This window comes from Kogia breviceps, chromosome 2 (assembly GCF_026419965.1).
Source record: "Kogia breviceps isolate mKogBre1 chromosome 2, mKogBre1 haplotype 1, whole genome shotgun sequence".
In the NCBI taxonomy this organism is placed as follows: domain Eukaryota; kingdom Metazoa; phylum Chordata; class Mammalia; order Artiodactyla; family Physeteridae; genus Kogia; species Kogia breviceps.
This window is the reverse complement of record NC_081311.1, coordinates 121,093,880-121,117,295: the sequence shown is the minus strand read 5'-3', so window position 1 is coordinate 121,117,295 and position 23,416 is coordinate 121,093,880. Positions and strand designations below refer to the sequence as shown.

Here is a 23,416-nt window from a genome sequence, read left to right as displayed (position 1 = left end):
TTAAATGAGTTAATTTTCACAAGGCAGTTATAACAGAGCCAGGTAAGCACTATGTGAATAGTAGCTCTTATTCTTAATCTAACAACATATAACTAGCTTAATCTTCTATTTCTTTAATTATTATTTACTTCCTGTTGTAAATGATGAAGAAATTCCTATTATTCTATTTCCTTGCAGCTGCCGTCTTTTCCCTTTGATCTTAGTTATTACATTCTTTACAGCTTTAAATAAGACACTTTTATAGCACTAGGTAATATATTTACATCTATTAGTTGATTTATCAGCTTTAAACAATACACATTGACTTCTGATACAAAAGAAACTCAGAAAATATGTATGGGATAATTTCAGACTCACTGGGCCCACTGTGAGGTGGACACTCCATTTATCACTCAATGTCCATATGGTCCAACTTTGAGAACGATACCACAGTGGCATTCTGGGTCCTTTGGAGAACAGTATTACCTCGGAGCTGATATACAATAGTCTCTTAATGATTTCTGTATCTCTATTTATCATGCATATTCATCCTGTTTGATGGAAGGCTGAGAGAGAAGATTCTCACAATTGATACTTATTCCAGGTATCTATGGCTGTGTAACAAACAACCCCTAAATTAAGAAGTTTAAAAGAACACATAATTATTATTGCTCACATTTCTATAATTGAATGGGCTCCAATGGGTACTTCTTGCTTAGAGTCTCCCATACTTTGTAGTCAGAGGGAGCTAGGGCTGGAGTCATCTAAAAGCTTGACTGGGTTGGACATCCACGATGGCTTTTCATTCACAGGCCTGGCACCTTGGTACTCCTTGGTCTTCCTCTCTCTTTCTGTTTTTTAGTTTTCATAGTATGGTGGTCTTAGGATAGTCACATTTCTCACCCCTTCACTAGCTTCCAAGAAGCCAGAAAGAAGCTGCTAGCCTAGTTAAAAGGTACACCTGGAACTGGCACAAGGACACTTCTAGCATATTCTGTTGGTTAAAGCATTCACAGAGCTCACCCAGGTTCAAGGGAACCAAGAAATAAACTCCATTTCTTGATGGGGGAGTGTCCCCTCGATGGGGGAGGTCACACTGCAGAGGGTATGTGGATTGGGAGATCTGCCACCCTGAGATGTTTGTAGTATGAAGCCCTTCCTTCACTCTAAGGGCTCTGGGTTTGTGAACTTCCTCAGTAATGTGAATGGACAGCAGCTATGACTCTTTTGGAGGCTTAAGTCAAGCCTCTGTTTACCATATCTAAAGAGGTTTTTTAATCCTACAAAGAGGTTCTTAGAGGATTGCCATATCTAAGAATTAAAAAAAACAGACAATCCTTTGGCAAAACTAATTAAGAATAAAAGAAAAAAGACATATCAACGTTAGGAATAAAATGAGAGGAAAAGGATGGTAAAGCTTTTTCAAATCAAAAAGGGGATGCTATGAAAAATTTCCTGCCAATAAATTGGAAAGCTCAGACAGAATAGCAAATTAACTAGAAAACTATATAACTTACCATGGTGAACTCAATAATAAATAGAAAAACTTAATAACTTTATAACCATTTAACAAATAGAATCAGTAAAAATCTCCACTATTATCTCCCCCAAAACCTTACCCTAACAGCTTTATAGGCAAGTTCTACCACAACTTAAAGGGACATATAATTTTAACATTATGCACACTGTTCTGAAGAAATTTTTAAAAAATAACAAAGTTCCAACTCATTTTATAAAGCTAAAAATCTTGATATCAACAATGTACAAGATAATTCATAAAAGGAAAATCATAGACAAATCTCATTTTTAATACAGATGTAAAAACTCTAAATGGAATGTTAGAAAACAATATCGACAACATCATGACAAGTAATATATCATGACTAAATATTGTTCTAGGAATACATAGATTATTAAAACTTAGAAATTGTACTAATATAATTTCCACATTAAGAGATTAAAAGAGAAAAACCATATAATCCTCTGAAAAGGCACAGAGAAGCATTCAATAAAATCTAACCAAACTCTTAACAAGCTAAAAATAGAGGAAGCTTCCTCAACCTAAGGAGTACTTACTGCAAACCAGCAACAAACACACACTTAATAAGGCATTCTCTTTACAATTAGGAAACAGACAACTATTATCTCTGTCACCACCCCTCCTCCACATTGAACTAGGTGCCTTGGTCTAGTAAGAGAAGAAAGAAAAGAGAGACAGAGACAGAGAGGGAGGGAGGGAGGAAGGAAGGAAGGAAGGAAGTGAGGGAGGGAGGGAAGGAGGGGAGGGGAGGGAAGGGGAAGGGAGGGGAGGTAGAGAAGAAGAAGGAAAGAGAAGAAAATATGTAAAATTGAAACAGAAGGAAAAAACTGTCACTATTCACAGAAAATATAACTATCAGTATAGAAAAAACACAGATAACTAGAATTAATAACAAAGTTTAGCAAAGCAATGAGATAGCTATAAGATCAATATATAAATTTTTCTATAATTATATAGAATCTAAAAAGTACATTATTTATAACCTAGTAATTCAACTTCTAAGTAACTCCCCTAAAGAAACTCTCACAGATATGCATAAGGGATACATAAAGGATTTTCAAAGTTCTATCAGTAGGGGAATCAACTGTGACATTCATATAATAGAATACTATACAGCAGTTACAATAAATGAACTAGGGTCATATGTATCAACATGGATAAATCTAAAAACACAGTGTTGTGTAAAAAAGCAAGCTAGAAAAGAGTAGGGGTATGACCTTGAGCAAGTTAATTAACCTCTCTGTAACTCAGTTTCCTTGTTTATAAGATGAGGATGATAATAATAGCACCCACCTTCTACAGTTAGTTCGTGTACTATGCCTCAGGACAGTGCCTGAAAGACAGTAAGTACTTCATAAGTGTTCACCATGCTGCTGCTGCTGCTAAAACATATACTTTTTAAATGTAAAAACAATTTTATATATTGTTTATGGATGATAATAGCAAAATTACAAAATGGAAATGTCACAATAATAGTTAAGTCTGGAAAAAGGAGGGAGGAGAAAGAAGTGGAGTATCTCTATCTATATCTATAATATATGTATTTATCAGTAAGAGATACCTGAAGTAAATATAGCAAAAAGGTAACACATTTAAATCTAGGTGGTAGATGTGTGTGTGGCTTTGTTATATCATTTTCTATATTTGTGTATGCTTAAAATATTTCATAAAAAATTTCAAAGAAAAGAATTGAAACGAGATGTTTCAAGATGTTAATCAAAACACATTTGGGTTCATGAATGTGAATGTTCTTTGTTTTCTTGAATAGAGTTTTCTGAATTTTCTAAATTTTCTACAATGAGAATGTATTTCTTTTATAATTAGACAAAAATAATTTTTTAAAGCAAAGATAAAATCCTTTTAACACTGAAGTCACCAGAGGTTTGCTTCATCTAAATTAATCTTCATTTAGATTCCTCTAATCCAAACCAAGTCTCTATATATTAAAAATTGCATAACTTTAATTATAGAGCATTTGATTTATTATACCAAAATTTATATTTACAAAATATAAATAAGCATCCTTTTCTAATTCACAAATAATTTATGATTTTTTTCACCATCTTTATTGTAATAAAATGTCATTCCCTATAAATTTCACATTCCTGATATAGTGAGGGAAAGAGTAGCAAGGATCTCTGGATATATTCCTTAGAAAACCCATAAAATGACACCATCACAGACCTTCTCTAACCTTCCCTATTTGATGTTTCATATCTAAAAGTACATCTAATCTGAAAACAGAACTGATCTTCAGAGACCTTGTAATTTATATTTTACCATGATTACAATTTCTAATCTAACCAGCAGCAGTTCAAACTGAACTCTGATCCAAATGATCAATAGCTGTGTGCGACCCATTAGATGTGCAAATATTAAAAAATTTTTGGATAAGGGTTGTCCAAATGAAAAGCATGTAATTACCATCTATTAACATATATTGAAGCAAATAACACAAAAATGCAAAATGTGTCACATACAGACTATAAGAATTCCAGTGACTATAATGCTAAGGTTAGATCTTATATTTTACATATGGATTTGTACCAAATTATGATTTATGTCTTTAAGTGTTTATTATTTAAAATGCTGGCCTTAAGCCACAAAATGGGTAAATCTGTGAATAAAACACATTTAATTTCTGATTCCATTTTTGTGTGTGTGTGCCTCTGCTTTCTTAACATAAAATTTCCCTACTTACTTGTAGGAAGTAGCCATGGATAATTAAATCAGTTTGATAAGAAAATAATTCCAAATATCTAGCTTACTTTTCATGTTTTCCCTTGCAAACAAAAAGCCTATATAGTTATAGAAGCATAAAATTGTATAAAGAATAGAACTTATAGAAAAATGAGTCTGATCTCCTACCTTGAGTATCTGAGAGAATAGCAAATAAGTTCCCTAAACATCCCATGGTAGCTCCTTCCAGTATTTAACAATGCAGTCTTTGGAAACTTTTCTTTATGAAAACCTAAATCCCTGCTGTTCTAAGGTAAACCTAGACAAGTAACATTTTATGGCATATTTCCCAGTCTCCCTTGCAGTTAGCTGAAGGTTTTGTGACTGTATCCAGGACAGTAGGATATAAGAAAGATGATGTAATCTACTTCCAGATCTGTCTTTCAAAACATCTCATGTGAAGATGGATGTTAGCTGAACCTATTGTGGTCATCATTTCACAATATATGTAAATCAAATCATCATGCTGTATGCCTTAAACTTATATAGTGATGTATGTCAATTATTTTTCAATAACACTGGAAAAAAAAATCTCAGGCATCTCCTCATTGCTGTGGTAAGACTACATGTTCCAAATGCCATAGCTGTAAGAGGCAGGAGTATCACCCAGGGCCAAAAATAAACTTATAGTGAGCCTCTGAGGTTTCTGGGTTTGCTTAAGACTACATCATAGGCTAGCCTATTGAGGTTCAGACACTTACTGAAGGTCTTTTCAGATTCGAGCATAATGAGACAAAACTTCCAGCATTCATTCCCATTTCCAACCCCTCCCACTACCATCCCCTGGCCCTTCTTTTCATTCAACAGTGCTGTAATTCAGGATTGGCATCCTGTCCTCGTAGTCCTTATATTTTTCTTTCTCCCCCCACCCAGCCACTAGTCCTTCCTCCTTTGTTTCTTTGTTTTCTCCGAATCCTAAATATTACCTCTGAAACCTCATTCTCTCTCTTGGGCCAGAAGTGGGTTGGGCAAGCTGTTCTTAGTTGTCTGTGCATCTCAAGGTATGGAGGGGATAATTCCCTCTTCCTCTTCCTCTTCCCACCAGACCCTGGAGATACTATACGGAAGCCTTCTTGTGAGAAACACTATGCAACAGTCTTTAACCTAGGCAGGACCTGAAGGTCAGACAAGTTAGGTCTTCTGCTTCAACAGATTTCAGCCTTGTTGGAAAGAGGAGTATGAAGCCCCCTTTTCTGGTCTTCTTGGGGCAGGCCTAAGGCTTTACATCACTGCTTTTACTTCTCCTACAACTGCTTCACTGGTGAAGGTATTTCCAAGAAAGCCTATTCAAAACACACAGAAATCTAAATAACATCCACCTTCCAGTTCCTGTTTTAGTGCTTTAACTTCCTGAGTGACTGTTTGATGAGATTTCCCCATTGTCTTGCATTAGGTTTCCTTTTTTTTTTTTTTTTCTTTTTTTTTTTTTGCGGTACGCGGGCCTCTCACTGTTGTGGCCTCTCCCGTCGCGGAGCACAGGCTCCGGACGTGCAGACTCAGCGGCCACGGCTCACGGGCCCAGCCGCCCCGCGGCACGTGGGATCTTCCCGGACCGGGGCACGAACCCGCGTCCCCTACATCGGCAGGCGGACTCTCAACCACTGCGCCACCAGGGAAGCCCAGGTTTCCTTTTTTTTAAAAAATCTTTTTACATAGGAACCATTTCAACAGACCTGCCATGTAGAACTAGTCTTTCAAGCAAGATAAAGATTAGCCTGACCTTTCTTACATCAATTAATCAATACTGTTTCACCACAGATTTACCTTTTAACCTTGGTGTTTCCACAGTGCAATATCAAAGCATGATTTGTGAGCTTGCTCCATTTTATATATATTTAAGAACAACCCTCTGTCTGTGTGGTTTGATAAAGTGTCAGAGCATAGCAGCACAAGAGGAAAAAGGGGCTTTTATTGTCTTCATCAAGAATGGCTTTGTAAATCTAAAATGGGAGCAGCAATACCAGCAAAGCCGGCTGATTGAAATTAACTACTGGCCTCTGTTGGCAGATTCATGCTGCTGGAAAGGCCATTGTCAGGGAATGCTCTCAAGGGTGGAATCATTTGATCTGAATTTCAGATAAGAATATGTGTCTGTTGCTGGTATCAATACCCCATCACTGAAGCTTATCCCCCACTATCCTTTCTGCTTTAACCTGTTAGGTGAAGAATTTAGAGAAGGAAAAGACCGTGAAGTATCTCAGAATACGATCAAGTCCTTTCACTGAATCCACGTCATGGCAGAGAACACTACCATTGTGTCCTCTGTGAGGTCTCTGTAGACAGATTTCCCCACCAGACCACAACAAAGTGCTTATGCTTAAGCATAAAAGAACTGTAGAATCTTTTTGCACATCATCCATCCCTTTTGTTTTACACAGAAGAAACTGAGCCCCAGAAAATGACATGTTTTAACCCAGATTCCCCAGATATTCAGTGGCAGACTCAGACCTTAGAAACCAGCACAGTTTCTTCCCCAAATGTCAAGCTGTCACATTAGTTCTTAAAGCATTTAAATGTGTGATGATATTTGCAAACTTACCACTTCCTCAGAAGCCAATAATAAAACTTCGTGTGGAGGCTGCACTTTTCCTTGGGGCTCGCTCAGCAGTGCTCGGTTTTCACCTGGCCATCTAGACGTACCATCTTAAATCAGAAGAAAATTCATATTACAGTCCTGCCATTTACCAGCTCTGTGATCTTTGGCAAGATATTTAACCTCTCTGTGTCTTATTGATCTCTTGGACAAATAAAATACCTCACAGGGCTGTCTGGAGGGTTGAAAGAATTAATATCTACTAAGCACTAAAAACAGTATCTAGCAGATAATAAGCACCATGTAAGTGTTAGCTCATATTATCCCTTCCATTTCTTTCTCAGATTATTCAGTGAATCTGGGGTATCACTCCACAGTTTTGTGATATTTTGTTCCTTCATAAATTCTAAGTGTTTCATAATTCTTGATTCCTTCACAGTGAATATACTATAGAGTTCCTCTAGCTCATTTTGAACACAAACAGGGGGCATTTGGAAAAGGTGCCTTTTTATATACATTGGAAAAAAAAAAACATCAACATCTATCATTGCACTCACATTTTGATTCTTTTTGAGTAATTCACAGACTTAAGCTATCTCATTCCCAGGAAGTGGAACCAAACGTTGCTGACTGAAATTTCACTGTGCTTTCAACCTTTGAAGTATGAGAAGCACCATGGAATGCCAAGATCAAGTACCCTGTGGTCAGTGCACAAAGTAAACTTTATTATGGATTTTATGATGTTCCCAATGGAGATGCAATAATTAAGTTTCCTTTTAATAACAGAGCGGTACTTTTCTCTTGAACCTGGTTTAACCGATTATTAAATGTGTCTGGTCAAGGAATGCACTTGGATAATATGAGATGCCAGGCTATAATCAAACAAACAAAGAGTTGACTATCTTAGTTTCCTTAGATTTAGCTAAATGAAACTTCCTATTCTAAGGAAGTCTCTTTAAATGATATGTGCCTCTTAATAAAGTGCTGCTGATTCAAATATAAATTAATTTTTGGTATGAAATTTGAAATTACATGATGGTTTAAATAATATGGAGGAAGGGTAAAATTAAGTGGCAAAATCATGTTTAGCAAAACATAGCTTAGACTTGTTCAGTTTCCAAATTGAGGTTAATTAAGAACCCTAAAGACATTATCTTCTTAGTGGTAGCTGGCCATTATTTTTTGGCACCTAGTAAGATGTGTGTGAGAGTGTGTGTGTGTGTGTGTAAATGGTGTAACCCAACTGCACAGCATAAATAATCATTTGGCAAGCTGATGTAGAGTATATGGAAAGACAATACTACTCCAGTGTTTTCTTTGTGGGGCAATATAAGAATTTTGTTTAAAACAAAGCAGTAGCTATGTATTGTTTAGTAAGTTCTTTCTTTCTTTTTCTGAATGGGGACACACATTCATGAAGGGTCAGACTATCAATTCTGTTCAATATTCCCCAAAACAAAGACTGAAGGAGAATGAAGTCCCACGTGGTCACAAAAGTCAGGTGATGCCAAGGCTTAGCTTCCATAACCTTCTCCCTTCCTCTCACTTGAGATTCTTCCTAGGGGAGGGTTTGTCATTTTCAGGAGGAGATTACTTTAGCAAATGAGCTCTAAGAACAATGAGCTTGAGGTTTAAAATAAAATTCAAGGATGTTCTTAATAAGGTTGTATACTGTTAATCCATGGTTTTCTGCCAAGTAGTGTCTCAAATGCCTTTCAGGATTTATTCTACTTTAGACGGATGTCCGATATAAATATTTAAGTATATAGATATTTTGTCTTTCACCTAATGAATTTACATTTTGTTTAGATAGTAGTCTTAGAAATGTGATTATTATAGAATGGATAGACACTGGAATGCAAAGAAAAGCAATAAAGTCACATTATTTTTTTGCCTAATGGAGTTGTCAAAGATTAAAAGGCCTGATAACCATTAGTGTGGGCGTGTAAAATGGGCATTCTCATACATTGCTAGGAGGAGTATAATTTGATCCTTTCTTTAACGGAAGGAATTTGGCAATATACATTAAGAGCCAGAGAAGGGTATAAACACCAACCCATATGTCCCACTTCTAGGGAATTATCCTAAGGATATATAATTGGCCAATGGCACAAAAATGTATATGCAAGAGTCTACAGCTTATAAAAGTAGAAAACCGGAAAAAAAAAAAAGTATCCAATAACAAGGATTATTTAAACAGGTGCCTTTATACAATGGAATGCTATGTAGCTGATAGACATGATTATGTAGACGTACATTTACCAATTTGGAAAGATAGTTTTGAATGATCATTAAGTAAAAACAGCCCATTATAAACCAAACTCTAATATGATACTGCTATAAGAAGGAAAAATAGTATATGAATAGGTATGAATTGACGACACGCACTAAAATGTTACCTATGACTGTCTTTGGATATTGAATATTTATTTTTTATTTATATTTCCTAATGTCTCTACAATTAATATGCATTACTTGAGCATAAAAAATAAAGAATGGGATATATTTTTGAAGGGAATTAATGGTGTTTGGAGATATAATGATGTCATCATATTTATTTCAACTTACTGGAATGAAAATATTGTTTCATTCCATATGATTTGTGTGTTATCATAAGGAACATTTTTTTTTAAAGTCTCTACTTGGAGAAATCAGAACTACAGAGAGAAGGAAAGGGAATGGAGAGGAGAGGAGAGAGAGAGGGGGAGGGAATGATTGAATTTAATGCAATGGTGCTTTTGCAGGCTTGAAACTGTCAAATCTAAGTTGAACTCCTGGCTATTACCCTTAGGTTTGTTTAAACTTGTAAAAACCACTTTAGTCCCTTAAGTTTCAAGATTTTTATCTGTAAATTGAGAGTCACTAATATTTACAGGACTGTTATGAGGATTAAGTAAGAGGTATAAATCAAAGTGTCTTGCTCAAAAAGGGTATGTGATAAATACCTAAAGTGAGTGGGTAATATATACTAGACACAGAGTTACGTACTTTATGTACATTATTACGTTTGTAATAATATGTCACAACAACCTATCACACAGGCATTTTATCTCCATTTTGCAGATGAGGAAATAGAGTTATAGGGAATTTAAGAAACTTGCCCAAAGCCAGAGAGCTGGAAAGAGAGATGGGGATTGGCATGAAGCTGCCCAAAATGGAAGCTCCATATTAGATAGTAACAAACCAGGTCCTCAGTCCCTCCATCCATCCCCCTCTCCCTCCCCTACTCCCACACGCCCTCTCTCCAAAAAAGAGAAAAGCAGATCACTTAAACTCAAATTTGTATCCTTAAAAATGCTGAGTTGTTCAAATTCTTCATAAAACTCATTTCACTCTACAAGCTAGTCTTGAAAACATTCAAGCCCAGAGGAAAGATAGCTGTTAGACAATACATGCTGTTTCTTATATATTCTGTATAAACTTCCCTTTCTGAAGTTAATTTTTTATGTGTTTTATTTTTCATTGCAAATTTAATCTGATCCTGATACCCAGATACCTACTGTATTTCCCTACAAATATTCTCTAATACAGTCCAAAAGGATAACTTTCTGGTTTTTCTTGTGTCGTTTTCTTTTTCAACTCAGCCTGTGCTTTTTTACAGTGGAATACTTTTTTTTATCTCCAATCTGTTCAAAAATAATGCTACTTCTAGAATATAGAAATCTTAACTCCAAAACAACATGAATTAAAATAAAAGATTTGATTCAAACCCAAATATTCTGTATGTGGTCTATCAATTTTTTATTTTCATTATAAACTGTATGTAAATAAGTATACGCATAATCATGATTCAGAGCTTCAAAAGGGTTGCTATGTATCAGACAAATGGCCAAGCACAATCACAGCTAGCAGGTACCGTGAAATATGGCTGTGACATTACTGTGGTAGTACATTAAGATCAAAGCCATTGCATAAGACCTATAAGAATTCATCAGTCAACATGATGCTATCAAACAGTTCCCAGACCACAAGCCCCGCCATCACATGAACCATGGCAATATGCATTATCATAAAAAGGAGCAATTAAAATCCTTTTAGGACACTCTGTATTAGGTTGCTTCTGATAGCTAGGCTTCTGGAGAAATATGTTCTATTCTTCTGCTACTTTACTCACATTCTTTATGTTATCTATAAACCCCATCCTAAAGTCCCTTACAATTTCCACATATTGAAATTATACTCATCATCTTTGCACATGACATTTCTTTCATGGAACCTGTCCTGTTGCCTTGTGAAAGAGATTTCTTCCTCCTCTGCACCTATGTAGCAACTTATCTCTTATGTCACTTGCACTGTATTTGCCCTATAGGACTACAATCCCTTAGAGGGAAATTTGGGGACTTCTGAAAAGTAATACCATAGCATGGACCATATATGACACAGCATCTCCAGCAAGCAGTGAGGTGCTCAGTGGGTCACAAATGACCTTGTTAATAATGCAATCATCTTCACTGTACCCTTAGAAGAAGAAAGAAATCTGTACACAAATAAAAGGAAAAGCCTTCTTTACCCCCAAAGCCAGAATCTCCTGCGTGAGGAGAAAAGGCTTCTTCAATATGCTCAGAGGCCTGGTATCCAGAGTCAATCATTTCTAATCACTTGAGAAGAGATTATATGAGTTGAGCACAAGGGGGCCATGAATACCCTCAGATCATACAACTTCATACAACAAAATAAGCATGAGGCAAAGAGCTCTGTAAGTACCTAGATTAAGTCTCCCAACAATTGGCAAATTACTAATAACAGGCCTTTTGTTCCTTTTGCAAGCGGTCAAAATAATGAATAATAGAGTGTTATGCCAAGTCGACTAATAGCCAGTTCACGTGAGATCATTTAAAACAGGAGAAAATTATGCTTGAAAAGGTCCCTGATGAGATTTTGCTTTTTCCTAAGAGACTCTAGATAGCATTCTGCAGCAGTATTTTAAAAACCACTTTCCAAAATTGGGCACCTTCATTATCATGCATTATATTTGTACTCTCCACTTAGGTTGCTTTGAAATAGAATGACACCCAGTTGTGTTTTTTACATAAAATGCACCTTCTCTCACATTTGATCTCTCCCTTTGTGATAGTCATTTTATTTCACAGCAACCACATTTCTTTGTCTGTATTTCACTGACTGTGTAGTTTTCAAATTATGCAGAGATGGCCATTTTGGCTGTTGTGGACAGAGAGAAACTGAAAGTTTACCTGCCAGGTCCAGCTTCACTCAGCTAGCACCAAAGTAAATCAGCACAGGGGCTTTGAGTTGGGTCATTTCCATCCAGGGCAAAAGAGACACACTGGAGAGTAAAGCCTGCTGTTGTTTTTATTTATATTCTGGCCATTGTTGTTTTTTTTTAATTGAATGAGATTGCAGACAAAAGGTTAATTTTGCCAGACCTAAAAGGAGTGAGGTCATTCTATGAGCCCTTGGGTATAATGTCACCTCTAGACAGAAAATGGTGGCACCTAAGGGTCAGCTTCAGAGGCCTAGAACTAGACAGGAATTGGTATATAAACACTGCACTCTGAGGAAACATATTTATGACTAACCCATCCAATTCAAAGTAAAATTGTGGGGCTATCTTGAGGTTTCAAACTCCTCAGTAACCAGCTTCATCCCGGGCCACAAAACATCCTAGGCCTATTTCATTGGCTTATGTGGAAGAAGAAATCGTAGGAATGAGGGAAAAATATATATTAAAGTCCTGTGTATATTTTAATCCATTCAAATATGTTATATTAATATATTAAATATAAATATAAAATGTATTACTATAATGCTACAGTACTTTATATTCATAAATATGATAATGTCAATATATTTAGTAAACAAATATGGATGCAAATGGTTGGGATTGTGTTGATATGCAAATAATCAGAACTTACTTTATCATTTTTACCATAACTCATTCAAGAATGTGAACTACATTGTCATTCCTCACCTACTTATGTCACCTAGTAACAAAAACCCAACAACATTTTTTAAAAAACTCAAAGTAAGCAAACTAAGGTTATTAATATATGTGGACAATTCATCTACTAGCTTTAGCAGGCTCTGAGGGAGTTGCTATGTTCTATAACATAGTACAGCAGCTCACTCATAAGTAATCAATAAAAGTTTAAATTATCCACTTTATTTAAACACATATAAGATGTCAAAAAAGTGTGTAATACCACTTATGACCAGTTCTGTGAAATTATTAAAGCAAAACACAGCAAGGGACCAGTTTCACCTGGAAAATCCATTAATGTAGAAAACCTCATTCTTCAATGATGTGTCATCATACTTACGTTGTTTAAGATGTCAGGGGAATTCTGAAATGCTAAGGGAAATAATTTGCCTAAGACATTCTTAAGGAGAAATGGGGTTTCAGGTTCTCAAATTAGGAAAGTGAAATCCTCAGAGTCCCCTTCAGGTGGATGTGAAGAGGGCATCGGAGTGTCATTCACAGGCCTCTGAACTGCTACAGTCACCCCATCTTCCCTTTGGGAGACAGGCACCTGGGAGAGCACTGAAGCATGAGCCCTCCATTCTTGGTCAGGAGTTGGGGATTGTTATCCCCCTTGTAACCAAAACAGTGCTCCCCAACAGTGCCACCCAGAGCTCCAGTCATCCATCATCACTGCAGTGGCTCTCCGGACCAGAGAAATCAGCAGGAAGAAAACCAGAGCCCTGAGAGCACGTCCTGCTTTCTCCACTAGTTATTGCAGGAAAGAGGCAATTCCAGAGTTAATTTAATTCATCCAGGTATTAGAAAATGGATCTCATGCTATTCCCAAGTGGGAAGGAGAAAAAGAGAGAAACCAACAATGATCTATTAAGTGTATACTGTACCATATGACATTTATAATAATGGTTTTGCCTGTTCCCAGGGACTTTACATGGTTCTTTAAACTCATCCTCTAATTTAATCTGTAAAATAACCTTCCAAGGTAGGTATTATTGTGTCTACTTGACATAGAAGAAAACTCAAAGAGGTTAAACATTTTTGCCAAGGATCACAAAGCTAATAACTGAAAAATTAGGATTCAAACCAGCTCCATCTGACTGCAAAAGTCAGTAATGGTGAGATTACTCAGTCAGTGGAGACGTGGAGATGTGGATCTCTAGTTTCTGGATCTCTGTGTTGCTCTCTTTCTTTAACACTTCAGTACCAGCACACTAGCTCCAGTTTCTACATAGCAGGCCTAGTAGTCTGAGAATACCAGAATGGGAAGAACTCCCAAAGAGAAACAAGGGTTCTTAGGCTTTGAGGGAGTCACAGTCCCCATGGAGAATCAGATGAGTATTACGGTCTCTCGCCCCAGAAAGACATGTGCACCTCAATTCTTGTTATTCACTGGAGTTATGTTCTATACAGTCACCAGGAATACCGAATTAGCGAATACTAAACCATCACTAGGGGAAACGCAGGGTTAGGTTCCTGTGAGCGTCTGGACACAACATTTTCAACAACCAATCAATACATACCTTTGTTTTATGTGCGTTTCTGTTTAAAGACACCTTATTTAACATTTACTGTTGATTCATTAACATTGAACCCACAGTCAGAGCACCATAACTCATGCCAGAATGAAGCTTATCTGGCACATATAGTTTCTCCATAAGGCACAGCACAGCCTTCTTGCTCTTAGAAACACGAGACAACACTTTAGCAGTATGCTTGGGAGTCATTTAAAACAGGAAAATCACCCATAGAAAGCACAAAAATATGAAAAACATGGCACCAAACAGACTATGAAAAAGACACGTTTACAGTCTGAGCACTGAAACAGGAAGGTAAGGGTTGCCTTGATGGACCTCAGCTGGGAGTGTATGTTGGGCAACTTCAAATTTTTGCTGCTCTGTGCATGTCTGCTAACAACTGCAGAAGCACTATGAGTATTGATTTGGAGTTTACAAAAAATTTTATTAAGTAGGCAAATTTTCATATACAGAATCCATGAATAATGAGGATTGAATGTGTGCATGTAGGATTTCATATAATTCCACAGGCTATATGGACTGCACCAAGTACATACATCATCTTTTTATAAATGCCTGATCTAGAACAACTCACTGTACACATCGGTCCCTGAATATGGGGAGAACACTTTAGCATGAAAACAAGGTACAGTTTTGGATAATAAAGAAAATGTCAACAAGATTCCATGAATACACATTAGTAAAATTGATTTGAAAAAATAAAATGAGGAAATAAATTAAACTTTATTCATATGAAAGTTCAGGGAATGTATGATGTTTGCTTGTTACTGTATTAACTTTAAAATCACAAGCATTATCTTCTGTTAAAATCTGCTCAATGCTTTAAAGAGATACTTTTGTACTCTAAGAAAATGTCCACAAATAATCCCCAGGTGTAACATTCTTACTTAGAAAAACTGAACTAGGTTGTGATTAATAGTTGATTTTGGTGAGATGAGCAAGCAGAAACACCTAAATGTCTCTAATCTTGGTCTCCCAAACAATGCATTATTATACCAGTCAGTGGCACTCTCAATCCAAACAAGCCACTGTAAGTTCCAGAAACCTGACCATGAGCACATACTGACAAAGGATCATGGAGAATGCAAAGACGAAAGCACTAACCCCAGGGGTCTCCAATCTCCTCAGATGTAGGAATAGAGTAAGAGAGAGTGCTAACATAGGTAAAAAAAATTAATTTGTCTTGGAACATATTTCTCTTATTCTGCCCCATTCCTCTTCTCTCCAGTGAAATGTTCAAATGTACACACACACACACACACACACACACACACTCACACACTCATGCACACTACTCATGCAGCACTGGGAAGCTCTCTGTCACCAATTTTACCTTCTGAAATCCTATGTATCCTTGAGTCCTAGCTTCTTCAGTAAACCTCTTCTATCCCTTAGCAATGCATGATTTCTCCCTACTCTTACCATTTCAGTCTCCACCTTATTGACCTTATTTTGTAAATATTTTTGTGCTTACCTTAAACAAACCAAATACAGTATGGCAAGACCAAGGAGAGCAGGCAAATGCCTCATGCATCCTGATATAACCGAGAGGCCTGATATATCTCATTGCTATATCTTAACTGCTAGCAACATGCCAACCATGGACAAAGTAATAAATAAATATCTTTTGGATGAATGAAGTGACGAATAAACAAGAATCAGTCGACTCATAACTACCATAGTATGGTTATTCAGTAGGCGTAAACATGGCCAATTATAAAGACCAAAAGTTCCAGTCTGGTATAATTTGGCCGCATTTACAGCATCCTAGACTTATGTTTATAATCAAATTTCAATTGATGTGAACCTGAATTCATTCATTCAACATGCATTCAATCAATGCGTACTGAGCACCTGGTCTGGGCAAGGCTCTGTGCTAAGAGTCAGGATACAGCAATGAACAAAACAGGTATCAGGGCCCCTGCTTTATTAAAATGTGGAGATGAACATAAAAACAGGCATCAACCAGTGAGTGTCAATGAATTCAAAGCCATGTTCTCTGGACTATTCAAGAAACATTTGGCTAATACATCCAGGAAATAACTATCATGAAATAAAGTTATTTCAGGCTGGCTTTCCCTCAAGGCTTATCTGTAAGACACTGTAATATAGTACATGTCGGAAGGGGAGTGGGAACACTCCACCTGAGAAATCTATGCCATTCTTTCAGCCTGAGCACTGTTTATCTTGAAAATGTACTGCTCCTGGCCATGCTCCAAGGCAAGCAACCCAATGATTCATTGAGGCTTTACTCTTTGGGGATCAGTTTTAAGCTGCAACGGCAAACAGGCTGTCCCAATAAAAACATGTTTTAAGGAAAGAAAATCCCATATTTTTCTCCTAATCTAAGTCTCATAAATTTTGGAGTTAAGAAATTCCTCTACTCAAGTGGCACAGCCTAGATTTCTAATAAACATGATATCTAAGATGGAAAATGCTGACCTGCTCTTCAAAACTAAAAAATAATCCTAAATCTAGATTTGGATTTAAACTTAAAACATAATTTTGGAGTGAACAGAGAAAGAGAGCATTAATATTCCCATATTAAAGGAAACTGAGATAAATCAGGACAAATGATGATTCCAGCTTCACGATTCTTCCTTCAGTGAGAATTTTCACAACCCTTCTCTGTCCTTATGCCCTTTCCATGCAAACTGAATTGATTGCTTAAGCTATAGGGTGAGACTCAAATGAATGGGCTGCCATAATGCCAACTTCAAAAAATTAACTAATTGGATAGACTGAATTTTTTACAGCAAGATAAAACATCAGATACAGCTTCTCACAGTAAAGAGAGAGAGAGAAAAAAAAAGAAGCAGTATTACCTATCATTCTAAACTAAAGAACCAGTCCAAACAATTCCATTTTACGGCAAAATGTTATGCCCTTATAAAAAAAATAATATAATAAACAAAATCCTATTAGATGTGGGACACAGTATAATAATTTTTTTTAAAGTTTGATTCTGGGCTTCCCTGGTGGTGCAGTGCTTAAGAATCTGCCTGCCAATGCAGGGGACACAGGTTCGAGCCCTGGTCTGGGAAGATCCCACATGCCGCAGAGCAACTAAGCCCGTGCACCACAACTACTGAACCTGCGCTCTAGAGCCCGTGAGCCACAACTACTGAGCCCGCATGCCACAACTACTGAAGCCCACATGGCTAGAGCCCGTGCTCCGCAACAAGAGAAGCCACCGCAATAAGAAGACTGCGCACTATAATGAAGAGTAGCCCCCACTTGCTGCAACTAGAGAAAGCCCGCATGCAGCAACAAAGACCCAGTGCAGCAAAAAATAAATAAAATAAAAAATAAATTTATTAAAAAAAAAATAAAAGTTTTATTCCCTTATATAACATAAAAATATTTTTCCTCAACTATATGAATTACAATATTTTAAGATTAAATTCCTTGGCATCATTCTAAAACTGAATAAAAATAGACAAAATTAAAATTTGCTGATTATTTACTGTTGTAAAATATAATCTATTTACATATTAAAGATCGATATCCCTACCTTTAATCACTTGAATTATAAATCTATAAATATATTTAGTTCAGACAGTTCTTTAGGGAAAAATACCAATCTATTTTTAGATAATACATATTGATAATACTGATAATACATATTCTGCTTACATGGTTAGCATGTATAAAACTATCATAACTATATATATATATTATGTAGTTATGAGAAATATTAGGGAAAATCAAGTAATCTGACTAAGAAAAGAGTAAGATATAGGTATCACTGGCAACTTTCAAGAACTCAAAATATTACTACACATAAAGCAATGAATCCCAAGGTCAAATATAAAACATCCTAGCGGGTCTCAACTTATCTCAAATGCTGTCCTAATATTCTCCAACCAAGATTAATGTATTTAACTTATAGAAAAATAAAAAAGCCAGATGACAAAATGCTTTTGACAAAAAGGAAGAAAAAAAGGAGAATAAAACAAAATCTCCAAAATCAAGATGTTAAAATGGTCAAAAGAAACTCAAGAATCTCAAACACACTTGGAACAGCTGTCCTCTGTAGAGGACAGAAGCAAAAAATGGACCTGATTGAAAGGGAAGTTATTTATGAAGGTTTTCCTCACTGTGAGGTTTGCTAAATTCACTAGAAGTTGGGTATTGAGAAGGAAGGCTTTTGCTAGAGAAAGATCAAAATTGGGTAATATCTCACTGGTATGACCTAACTTATATGTGACTCCACTTGAAGTATGGGAAATTGATAAGACAGTCATTCAGGTTTCCTTTTAACTCTGAAAATATATAGTAACATATTCTTTAAGACAGCACAGAATGGCTGGTCATCTAGCTCCTTCAAGAGTGTATATACACTGATATATCTTTAAGATGGCAGAGGAGTTAAGAAGTGGAGATCACCATCCTCCCCACAAATACATCAAAAATACATCTACATGTGGAACAACCCCTACAGAGCACCTACTGAAAGCTGGCAGAAGATGACAGACTTCCCAAAAGGCAAGAAAATCCACACGTAACTGGGTAGGGCAAAAGAAAAAAACAAAACAGAGACAAAAGAATAGGGACAGGACCTGGACCTCTGGGAGGGAGCTGTGAAGGAGGAAAAGTTTCCACACACTAGGAAGCCCTTGCACTGGTGGAAACCAGAGGTGAGGCAGGGGGAAGCTTTGGAGCCATGGAGGAGAGTGCAGCAACAGGGGTGCAGAGAGAAAAGTGCAGAGATTCCTGCACAGAGGATCAGTGCTGACCAGCACTCACCAACCTGAGACTCTTGTCTGCTCACCCGCTGGGGCAGGTGGGGGCTGGGAGCTGAGGCTCAGACATAAGAGGTCGGATCCCAGGGAGAGGACTGGGGTTGGCTGTGTGAACACAGCCTGAAGGGGGCTAGTGTGCCACAGCTAGCCGGGAGGGAGTCCGGGAAAAAGTCTGGACCTGCCTAAGAGTCAAGAGACCATTGTTTTGGGGTGCACGAGGAGAGGAGATTCAGAGCACTGCCTAAATGAGCTCCAGAGACAGGCGCAAGCTGTGGCTATCGGCGCAGAAGCCAAAGACGGGCATGAAACTCAGGCTGCTGCTGCAGCCACCAAGAATCCTGTGTGCAAGCACAGGTCACTATCCACACCTCCCCTCCTGGGAGCCTGTGCAGCTTGCCACGGCCAGGGTCCCATGATCCAGAGACAATTTCCCTGGGATAACACACAGCGTGCCTCAGGCTGCTGCAACATCACACTGGCCTCTGCCGCCACAGGATTGTCCCGCATTCCGTACTCCTCCCTCTCCCCAGCCTGAGTGAGCCAAAGTCCCCTAATCAGCCGCTCCTTTAACCCCCTCCTCTCTGGGCCAACAACAGACACCAGAGGGTGGCCTACATGCAGAGGCGGGGCCAAATCCAAAGCTGAAATCTTCTTTGTATGAACAAAGAAGAGAAAGGGAAAGTACTCCATGCAGCCTCAGGAGCAGAGGATTAAATCTCCACAATCAACTTGATGTATGCTGCATCTGTGGAATATCTGAATAGACAACAAATCATCCCAAAATTGAGGTGGTGGACTTTGGGAGCAACTGTAGACTTGGGGTTTGCTGTATGCAACTGACAAGTTTCTGATTTGTATGTTTATCCTAGTATAGTTTTTAGTGCTTGTTATCATTGGTGGATTTGTTTATTGGTTTGGTTGCTCTCTTTCTTTTTTATACATTTTAATTTTAAAAAAAATATTTTTTATTTTAATACCTTTTTAATTTTATTTTGTTTTTTTCCTTCTTTCTTGTTTTCTCCCTTTTCTTCTGAGCCATGTGGCTAAAAGGGTCTTGGTGCTCCAACCGGATGTCAGGCCTGAGTCTCTGAGGTGGGAGGGTCAAGTTCAGGACGTTGGACCACCAGAGACCTCCCGACCCCATGTAATATCAATCAGCAAGAACTCTCCCAGAGATCTCCGTCTCAAAGTTAAGACCCAGCTCAACAACCAACAAGCTCAAGTGCTGGACACTCCATGCCAAACAACTAGCAAGACAGGAACACACCCCCACCCATTAGCAAAGAGGCTGCCTAAAATCATAATAAGTTCCCAGACACCCCAAAACACACCATCAGACACGGTCCTGCCCACCAGAAAGACAAGATCCAGCTTCATCCACCAGAACACAGGCACCAGTCCCCTCCACCAGGAAGCCTACACAACCCACTGAACCAACGTTACCCACTGAGGGTGGACACCAGAAACAACAGGAACTATGAACCTGCAGCCTGCAAAAAGGAGACCCTAAACACAGGAAGTTAAGCATAATGAAAAGACAGAGAAATACGCAGCAGATGAAGGAGCAAGGTAAAAACCTACCAGACCAAACAAATAAGAGGAAATAGGCACTCTACCTGAAAAACAATTCAGAGTAATGATACTGAAGATCCAAAATCTTGGAAATGGAATGGAGAAAATACAAGAAATATTTAACAAGGACCTAGAAGAACTAAAGAGCAAAGAAACAATGATGAACAACACAAGAAATGAAGTTAAAAATTGCCTAGAAGGGGCTTCCCTGGTGGCGCAGTGGTTGAGAGTCCACCTGCCGATGCAAGGGATACGGGTTTGTGCTTTGCCCACATGCCATGGAGTGGCTAGGCCCGTGAACCATGGCTGCTGGGCCTGCGCGTCCGGAGCCTGTGCTCCGCAAAGGGAGAGGTCACAACAGTGAGAGGCCCACGTACCGCAAAAAAAAAAAAAAAAAAAAAAAAAATATTCCCTAGAAGGAGCAGAATAACTGAGGCAGAAGAACGGATACGTGACCTGGAAGACAAAACAGCGGAAATAACTACTGCAAAGCAGAATAAAGAAAAAAGAATGAAAAGAATTTAGGACAGTCTCAGAGACGTCTGGGACAACATAAAACACACCAACGTTCCAATTATAGGGGTCTCAGAAGAAGAGAAAAAGAGATTTTTATTTGAAGAGATTATAGTTGAAAACTTCCTTAATATGGGAAAGGAAATAGTCAATCAAGTCCAGGAAGCACAGAGAATCCCATACAGGATAAATCCAGGGAGAAACATGCCAAGACACATGCTAATCAAACTATCAAAAATTAAATACAAAGAAAAAATATTAAAGGTAGCAAGGGAAAAGCAACAAATAACATACAAGGGAATCCCAATGAGGTTAACAGGTGATCTTTCAGCAGAAATTCTGCAAGCCAGAAGGGAGTGGCAGGACATATTTAAAGTGATGAAAGGGAAAAACTTACAACAAAGATTATTCTACAGAGCAAGGATCTCATTCAGATTTGACAAAGAAATTAAAACCTTTACAGACAAGCAAAAGCTAGGAAAATTCAGCACCACCAAACCAGCTTTACAACAGATGCTAAAGAACTTATCTAGGCAGGAAACACAAGAGAGGGAAAAGACCTACAAAAATAAACCCAAAATTCTTAGGAAAATGGTAATAGGAACATACATATCAATAATTAGCTTTAAATGTAAATGGATTAAATGCTCCAACCAAAAAACATAGACTGGCTGAATGTATACAAAAACAACACCTGTATATATGCTGTCTACAAGAGACCCACCTCACACCTAGGGCCACATACAGACTGAAAGTGAAGGAATGGAAAAAGATATTCCATGCAAATGGAAATCAAAAGAACGCTGGAGTAGCAATACTCATATCAGACAAAATAGACTTTAAAATAAAGACTGTTACAAGAGACAAAGAAGGACACTACATAATGCTCAAGGGATCAATCCAAGAAGAAGATATAATAATTGTAAATATTTATGCACCCAACATAGGAGCACCTCAATACATAAGGCAAATGCTAACAGCCATAAAGGGGAAATTGAGAGTAACACAATAATAGTAGGGGACTTTAACACACCACTTTCACCAATGTACAGAGCATCCAAAATGAAAATAAATAAGGAAACACAAGCTTTAAATGACACATTAAACAAGATGGACTTAATTGATACTTATAGGACATTCCATCCAAAAACAATAGAATACACTTTCTTCTTAAGCGCTCGTGGAACATTCTCCAGGGTACATCATATCTTAGGTTACAAATCAAACCTTAGTAAATTTAAGAAAATTGAAATTGTAAGAGGTATCTTTTCCAACCACAGTGCTATGAGACTAGATATCAATTACAGGAAAAACACTGTAAAAAAATACAAACACATGGAGTCTAAATAATATGCTACTAAATAACCAAGAGATCACTGACTAAATAAAAGAGGAAATCAAAAAATACCTAGAAACAAATGACAATGAAAACACAATGACCCAAAACCTATGGGATGCAGCAAAAGCAGTTCTAAGAGGGAAGTTTATAGCAATACAATTCTACCTCAAGAAACAAGAAACAACTCAAATAAACAACCTATATTTACACCTAAAGAAATTAGAGAACGAAAAACAAACAAAACAAAAGTTAGCAGAAGGAAAGAAATCATAAAAATCAGATCAGAAATAAATGAAAAAGAAAGGAAGGAAAATAATAGCAAAGATCAATAAAACTAAAAGCTGGCTCTTTGAGAAGATAAACAAATTGATAAACCATTAGCCAGACTCATCAAGAAACAAAGGGAGAAGACTCAAATCAATAGAATTAGAAATGAAAAAGGACAAGTAACAACTGACACTGCAGAAATACAAAGGATAATGAGAGATTACTACAAGCAACTATATGCCAATAAAATGGACAAACTGGTCTTCCCTGGCGTTGCAGTGGTTGAGAGACCACCTGCCAATGCAGGGGACACGGGTTCGTGCCCCAGTCCGGGAAGATCCCACATACCACCGATCAGCTGGGCCCATGAGCCATGGCCGCTGAGCCTGCGCATCCAGAGCCTGTGCTCTGCAACAGGAGAGGCCACAAAAGTGAGAGGCCCACATACCGAAAAAAAAAAAAGGACAACCTGGAAGAAATGGACAAGCTCTTGGAAAAGCACAACGTTCCAAGACTGAACCAGGAAGAAATAGAATATATAAATAGACCAATCACAAGCACTGAAATGGAAACTGTGATTAAAAATCTTCCAACAAACGTATGCCCAGGACCACATGGCTTCAGAGGCGAATTCTATCAAACATTTAGAGAAGAGCTAACACCTATCCTTCTCAAACTCTTCCAGAATATAGCAGAGGGAGGAACACTCCCAAACT

At 37.6% G+C, this 23,416-nt stretch overlaps 1 long non-coding RNA gene across 1 annotated transcript in view; it reads right to left on the bottom strand.

Annotated features, from left to right (window-relative positions):
• Positions 1–6,802: 6,802 nt before the first annotated feature.
• LOC131749252 (uncharacterized) overlaps positions 6,803–23,416 on the bottom strand; it is a 78,698-nt gene continuing 62,084 nt past the window's right edge. The window contains exon 4 of the long non-coding RNA XR_009333323.2: positions 6,803–6,901. This is a non-coding gene — a long non-coding RNA (uncharacterized lncRNA). The remainder of the gene's footprint in view (positions 6,902–23,416) is intronic.